This window comes from Camellia sinensis, chromosome 14, assembly GCF_055761805.1.
Source record: "Camellia sinensis isolate YWXY chromosome 14, ASM5576180v1, whole genome shotgun sequence".
NCBI classification, from domain to species: Eukaryota; Viridiplantae; Streptophyta; class Magnoliopsida; order Ericales; family Theaceae; genus Camellia; species Camellia sinensis.
Window position 1 is genome coordinate 141,548,150 of NC_138974.1, and position 8,411 is coordinate 141,556,560.

The 8,411-nt window shown below is 33.6% G+C and overlaps 1 long non-coding RNA gene and 1 pseudogene across 1 annotated transcript; one reads left to right on the plus strand and one right to left on the minus strand.

Moving 5' to 3' along the window:
• Positions 1–968: 968 nt before the first annotated feature.
• Positions 969–7,636, minus strand: LOC145807845 (uncharacterized). Its single transcript, XR_014351272.1, has 5 exons — positions 7,482–7,636; positions 4,263–4,427; positions 4,138–4,186; positions 3,975–4,064; positions 969–1,218 (listed from the first exon to the last, which is right to left on the minus strand). It is a non-coding gene; the product is annotated as an uncharacterized LOC145807845 (long non-coding RNA).
• LOC114260787 (protein WUSCHEL-like) lies at positions 2,075–3,478 on the plus strand (annotated as a pseudogene).
• Positions 7,637–8,411: the final 775 nt, after the last annotated feature.

Below are 8,411 nucleotides of genomic sequence, written 5' to 3' on the forward strand. Positions count from 1 at the left end.
CTTTACTTTTGGCAACGACAAATTGACATTGGCAAAAAATACGCCTTTAGCAACACAATATGAGTGGACAAAAATAAACTTTTGGCTACACATTTACCGACAAGTTGTTTGTCGAGAAAGCTTTACTTTTTGGCAACGACAAATTTGTAGCGGCAAAAAAAATTGAAAACCATTTATATTTTTTTATAAGATGTACATATTTACAAGAGACATCCCTCAGGCACTACTATTACAAACTAATAACATTGATATTAAATCACATAAAGTTGATGTGTAGGCCAAAAAACACTGCTGAAAAATATGCTTTTGGAAGCGGTGTATAAAATCTGAACGGGTAAACTCACAAAAATACTCAAATACATCCAAATTGTGAACCCATAGTAAAAACAACAGATAACAAAATGAAAACATGAAACTAACAATCCAAATTTGCAGCAAACCATCATCTAGTAGCAGCCCGCTTCACAACAATATTGCAGCAGCAGCAGCAGACCAACAAGCAACAACCATCAGCCAACAGTGCTCTGAAAAATGAGAGAAGAAAAACAGTTAATCATTGGGGGGGAATTTGGGGAAATCCGCTCCAATAATAGCGGGGCAGGGTGGGTTTCCATTGGGTTCGGATTTAATTGCCATCCATAATTCTACCCAAAAGATTCCACCAATGAATCTCCTTCATCAACAAAATCAACAGAAAATAACTATCTATTATCTAGACAATTCAACAACAAAAAAGTAGCATGATTTAAAGACGACCGATTAAGTTGCCATTTCTTTGTAGACATCATGTGCATGACTGGGGATTATTTGATATCAAACCAATAACTCATCTTGTGCAAGTCACTATCTCGAGTACAAATGCAATGTATGTTTTTGGTAATTTCTCTAAGAACGTAATGAAGATGAACTCTTATGATTAGATGGATTAAAAAAATGGATGCATTATTGTTAGAACTTACATTGTTCCTGCCACACGGGTACTGACACAAGTCATGTTGGTTGGGATAAGTTTTGGTAGACCAAAATCTAAAATTTTGGGTGTCAAGTCTTTGTCGAGGAGAATATTGGTAGCTTTGATATCTCGATGAACGATATGTGGTCGCATTTCCTCATGAAGAATGGCAAGTCCCCGTGCAATCCCAATGCAAATTTTAGTTCGTGTTCGCCGACTAAACTGGATGCTACTGGAAGATTTAGGTCAACAACCAGCAGATTGGGCTGCAAAGATTGTGAAGATTCAAATAAAAAACACTTCATGAGGAAATGCATGTCACGTGAGCCTACATAATTGAATCCTCTACTGCTAATGTCTTTGAGCAAATAACAAGAGAATCTCTGAAGGAAAGAATGTTATAATTAGACAGTTATGGAATTCTCTCACATTTAAAGGCAAAAGCATCATTGCATTGGTATTTTCATGTCCATTTCTCAGTTGAATTCTATTAGCAACACAGAGCACATACAATTTGCTGTCTAATGGTGAATTATGTGAGGAGGTGCTTGCCACTCTGAATTGTTTTCTCTATGAGTATCATTCAATCAAAAAAGTTTCTTAAACAATCAGACTGTTTTAGGTTATTGATTAATGAGCTTGTTCAAACCAATATGGAGACTGGACAAGGCCTCAGCTTGAAAAAATAGAAAATAAAAATAATCAGCCCCCGTGAATATTATTTATAATAGCATGCATAATTTAGGAAGAAATAAGAGTTTTTTCTAATTCCCTCCCCCCTCCCTTCTTTTTGGGAGAAGCTTTGTCTAAAATCAGTGCCAATACAAACAAAATCAAGCAAGATCCCTTTGGAATTATTAGGTTTGTGCTTTGTTGTAAAGATCTGTTTATGACTGAACCAGCAGGTAAAAAATTAATATAAGCAATCGATCAAAAAATAGAAGAATAAGATGAGATTAAGAATTTACTACTAAAGGGAAATAGTTATTTCAAGTGGACCTTGATTGGTATTTGACGTTGATTGGTAGTTAGCCTTGACTAATCACCCCAGAAATAAAGCAAAAATAAAAAATTTAAAAAATCATATTCAAAGTTAATGTAGCAGAAAAGTGTTGATCATTCATGGGTATAATTGGGAGGACCTCAAATAAGAATCAAACAAAGTCCCATGAAATGGTTAATTATACTGCTTTCAAATCATTGCCAGTGATTTGCCCATTATTTGTTAGCATCCACTACATTTCTCCAAATAGCAAAGAGGACCACTTGAAGAGAATCATCCACATGGGATTTGTGAGTTGTGTCAGGCAAATTGAATCCTCTACTGCTACTGCTAATGTCTTTGAGCAGATTCAGAGGATATCTGCAAGGTTGAGACAGTATGGAAAGATTGAAGGGAAGAATGTGTTTTATTGGTTTCAGAACCATAAAGCTTGAGAGAGGCAGAAGAAGAGGTTCACCACTGATATCCCCATGCAGAGAAGTGGTGTTGTTGGAAATGGAGGAGGAGGAGGAGGAGGTTGGAGATCTGAAGATCCTGTTTATAACAAGTACCCTAACATCAGCCCTAGTAAAGTATCAACAGTCGGCAACCTCTCTCTCTCTCTCTCTCTCTCTCTCTCTCTCTTTTCATTGTTCATTTCTCCACAATGCTTTTGTAGATGTACTTATGATATGTATATATTTATTGCTTTACATTTGTTACTTCGTTCAAATTATGCTAAAGACTAAGCTGGTTTTTCTATTTTTAATGTGGATCAATTAATAGTTTTATGAAGAACTTAAGTCTAGGTCAAGCAATTGAGATCCTTGGGTTTTATTTATTTTTTTTTTTTTCAAACATTCAAGTGGTTATACTCCTTAATTTCTAAGAAATAAATTGGGGGAGATTCTAAGTTTGAATTTATGGTGAAGCATCGAATGTTATTAGTAGTAATTTAACTTACTACTAACTAATTAACTAACCAACTAATTTTGACACCCGGGAAAAAAAAAATATGTACTTTCATACCATTTAATTTTTAATTTTTTTTTTAATATTAGTTTGGTGGTGTGTGTGATTTTGCAGCAGTTCCATCGCCATCTTCATCTTCATCACCTGGAATGCTTGCTGTAGGGCAGATGGGTAGCTATGGTGGGTATGGATCTGTGACTATGGAGAAAAGTTTTAGGGTAAGTTACACTATACTACTCTCTAATACTGACTGAATAGAGGTTGCTGTCATTATGTAGTTGGGCAGCCAGTGAACACAAAATCATGGTCCAGTTATTGTGTTCCTCTCTCAACCTAGATTCAAAATTGTCTATACATTCCAATCATCTAAAAACTAGCCTTAATTCAAAACCATCCAAAAAGAACTATCCTTAAGTTATAATTGTCCAAAAAGTTATAAACTACCCAAAAACTATATTATATATAAGTTTCTAAACAAGTGTTGTTAAAAAAAATCCTATAGTCAAATAAGTGTTGTTGTTCTGCAGTATACGGAGAAGCCACCATCCAATAAACTAGGATTTGACAGCTGAAACATTTTATAACTAGCATATTCATCTTTATAATTGAACAGAATCATTAACAGATCAGATCAACTAAATCCATGTCTGATCTGTTAACAATCAGACCTATTAGATTCTGATAGTAATTGAATAATCACATTTCAACCACAAATTATTGGATTAGATTCAGCTTAGAATACAATCCATTGATGAGCCTAGTCTCAGGTTTATATTCCTTTTCATTTTAAGACAAATTTTCCAAGGACATCTTGTATTTCTGATTTGCCTCACTGCCACCAACAATGATGCTAATTATAGTTGTATCAGTGACCAATTACGGTTCTTAAAAAGATAAAATCCACATCAGGGACGTTCTTAGTTAGCTCGCAGAAAAATAATCCCAAGTCTACCACTACAAACCCAAATGTTATGCACAACATTCATTCAAAATCTTATAGTATGGACTTAGGGCCATATTTTAATTAAATGAGAGGAAAAGCAGAGGGTAATCAAAATATGAAAATACCTTGTGTATGCTGATATTATTTCATCTTTAGTGAAACTATCTTCTTGTGTGCCAATCTCATGCAAATACAGAATCAGGATTGCTGCAAGACTGCACCAAAAAAATTTCAATCCTCACCTATAACCAATTGTCCAATTTCCAATCAATAATTCAGAAATCATACCACATTTCTCAGCCAGGCATGACAATACTTTGTGGTTCCAAAGCATGCCCTGCAAAATGAAATCCCAACACCTACATAAGAGAATACAGAATAGAACATAAATCTTGAATGTAGCCATTTCCTACCTCAATGATCTACCATCCAAGGTAAACCCATGCACTGATTGAATACATCGAACCGCTTCCTCCTCCTTTGTGTAAGTAATATATCTGGGATAGAAATCACGTTTAAGAACAGAACAGTTGTAGTGAAGCCATGGTCTGTCCCTGCCCTTTGTCATCCAAGGCACTCTGCGAAATCGTTTCATTAGAGTAATTCCTAAAAAAATCCATGTTTCCTCTCACATGGAACACACTTCAATTAGACTTTACTATCACTTCTATTTACAAGGAAAGTGCTTCAAATGGAAAGTAGTAAACGATCACTCAATGCAAGAGACTGTTAATTCCTTTATTATCACCTAAAATTCCGTCCAATGTCTGAGCAACAAACAAAATTTAAACTGGATCAGTCAGTGAAACCTCATTAACCACTGTTACAATTCTAAATAAGCAGAAACTACATCTAAATAGGCTTAGGCAATCAAATATGCAAATTGATATTAAATTCTAAGCATTTCATGAACCAAACACTGTATGACATCAAGTGAGACTTGAAATTCAACTGAAACACATAAAAATCTTCACAATACTGATAAATTCAAATAAAATCTAACCCAAAAGGAGTGTTGAAAACAATTCAAATGAGGCAAAGACCTAAACAGGACATTTCTAGCAAAAAACAAAACAAGGTTCAAACACTCTGCTCCTGAAAATCAAATTTCAAGACAAAACAATCAAAAGATTCAACGAAATCCGATCCACATAATTGAAAAACTTTAAAATGCCAAAAATAAAACCAATTCTACAGTGAAAACAATGGATCGCTCACTAGACTAGCAAAATCTATTGAAAACGATATGAAAACTTTTACCAAAAAAAGCTGAAAGTGGAGTCTTAACACTATGGCATCAACATAAGACTCTATATAACTTGCTTTAGTCCATTGAAAAATAAATCCATCAAATGATTAACATTTTCACCTCATCAAATTATGTAATGAAAAATGCCAAATAAAGAAATAAAGAAATAACTCATAACCAGCATCCAAAAATAGCCAGAGGCATGCACCCCAAAAAAAAAAAACTGCCACAAAATTGGAATAACAGTAGCATATCAACATACAAATGGGATGTTATATATCTTGGAACGGCTTTATGATTTAACTAGGTTTTTATGCGGCCAATCTTTGATTCAAGGAACTCTAGAAGAGTATTATGATGAACACTGAGTGGTCATCCAAGGAAAATTGACCATTCATATCCCTTTCTACCTAATGGGATAAAAATTGAGATCTGATTAGGTTCAAGGCTACATCTGTTCAAATTAGTCTTTAAGCAAACACAATTTTGGGGGCTTTGTCACTGATATTAAAGTTTGGCGGCAAAGAAAATTTATTCACCTTTTCTTTGAGGTGCAACAGAACTTCACCTCTGTTGTGTCCAAACTCGGCCCTTGCAAACTTCCAGGATGCTTGAGCTAGACCATATCCCAATACTCACTCTCTCTCTCTCTCTCTCTCTCTCTCTCTCTCTCTCTCTCTCTCGGTAAAGAAAGGAAAATTGAAGATAAGAACATCAATAATAAAATTCAAGTGGATGACCTCCATATTATTTTTAGAATAAACTACAAATATACCTAATGAAATTTGTTTAAAATACATATTGTCTCTTGTAAATTTAGAGATTACAAATATCCCTTGTCAAATTTAATAGAATAAATAAATAAATAAATAAATAAATAAATAACTCAACTAACCTTCTATACAATAAAATCTGATTTTTTGACAATTATGTATGCATGCATATCAACATTGCACGTAATGATCCTATATGACATTATAACATGAACTTTGCTGACTCAAAGCCTAATAAAACAGTAGACTCTGTTAACAAACATTTAGTATTTCCATCACATAAATATGAGATGCTTGACTACCTACTTACTCTCTTTTAAAGAAAAATAATGACAGTGATAGCATTAATAATAATGATAAAAAACACCAATAACAAAATCATCATAACAATAAAAATAACAGAAACAATAATAACAATTACAAAAAAAAAACATAGCATGCTCACTTCCATCCAGAAGATCATGAACAAAACTGATACTGACTTTGGTATCAATACTTAATGTAATATTTGAAACCAGAACCCACTCTGTAGTTGGACAACCCTGACCATAACCAATAAAGCTTCATTGAAAACCCCAAAGCTATTTTTCCTTTTTTTTTTTTGGCAAATTAAATAGAATTGTTCAACTGCCAGTTGAAACACTTTGTTTGACCACCTAAAAGGATTGTGTGAATTGAATTGTGTTCAAGCTTTGTATATTATTAGTTAACAGGTTTTGAAGTGTTTGCAAATAAAAAAAAAATAAAAGACATGTTTTGAAATTTGAAATCTAGAATCATTTGATTGCTTGTTGAATCGACAACCCTTTTGATTTGTTAACTAGATCAATTTCCATTCCTTCAAGATAGGTAAGTTCTGGTTATTAGCTTGAACACTTCAAGACCCACATGTGGCAACTGTTTTTCTTTCCAATCACCTTTAAACGCTCAAATTCATCCAATTCAAATTTTGTTCGTCTTCATAGTTTCTTAAATTAACCGCAAAATCACTCTCATTGAGCCTTTTTTTTTTCTATGCTCTGGTTGCTCGAAGCAGAGACCGATATTACATTCATTTCATTTTTACTCATTTGCATTTTAGGATTATAAAATATAAGAGGGAAAGCCCACCCAGAAGAAATAAAAATAAAAAATGAAGAAGAAGAATAAGATGAAGATGAAGATGAATGCATTGTGTGGGCAGGGGCGGTTATAGCAGATTTAGATGAGGATATGAAAGTAATTTTATGATTATCTGAATGTTTACATGACACGCCATCCATAAGAATATAGATGAAGAATTAGCAAGTAGAACCTCGAGGGTCTGACCTTCTTGAAAGTATGATCGACAATAGTGGAAGTATGATATGGACTCTGATGGATAACCCTTCAAACAATTGATGAACTAAAGTCTCAATGTAGACACCCAAACAAACCCAACACTCAAATAGATCTAACAATTCATAACATTAATCCATTGATCAAAATTCTACAAACCAATAATCAAAATTGCAGTTAAAAAAACCAAATAATTGAACAAATATGGAGTGAATGTGTGTGAGTGTGTGTGTGTGAGAGAGAGAGAGAGAGAGAGAGAGAGAGAGAGAGAGAATGGTGGAATTCGAACATACCTCAAGAATCGAACTAATATTTTTTCAGATCGAAGAGAAGAGAATGAAACCCTTCCCCTTCGAACCGTCGATCATCGCCGCCGCCCAAACAGTCTCACCACCGAAGAGAAAGCACAGTTTCCAGGTTGAAATCTCGCCGCTGCAAAGTCTCCTTTTCGAACCCTCCCCTTTTCAGTTTTTCAACCGGTGGGGGGGGGGGGGATTTTGAGGGGAAACTTTCCACTGCCTCAATTTTTTGAGGTAAAAAAAAATTTAAATAAAATAAATATATATATATATATTTATATTTGTAAAAATTACAACCAATTTGAAAATTATAAAAATCAAAAAAATATTTTTAAAATTAAAAAAATTATTTATGACCTTCTAAAAGATAAAATTGTACAAAAATAATAAGCATTTTTTTAATTTTTCTACCAAAATTTTTTTTTAGTTTTTTAGAAGAAAAAAATTCTGAAACAAATTTCTGGAAGTAAAACCAAACATATTGAAATTGATAATCTAACCACATTCTTTGGAAAAGTTTAAATTATCTCAAATTAGCCACCTCAACTTAAGAGTGCGTTTGGGCTTGATGGGTTCATTTTGTGATTTAATTTGATAATTACTTTAATTTTACAATTCAATAACTAGAATATTTAAAACTCTTTAAAAAGTTATAATAAAAACACAAATCACTAAATCACCTTATTTCACTAGCAAAACTTTTACCAACGATTAGTGTTGTTGTCGCCAAATATTTTACTCTTTGCCCACGCTAACTTGTCGTCGCCAAAAGTAAGCACACTAATAGCGACGCATATTGTGTTGCTAAAACATAAGCCTCGTAGCTAAATTTTTTGAAATTTTGGCACCTACCAATTATTTTGCCGTCTAGTGAATGTTATGTTTTTTTAGCAACGGTAGTAAATCGCGTCGGTAAAGGTCTAC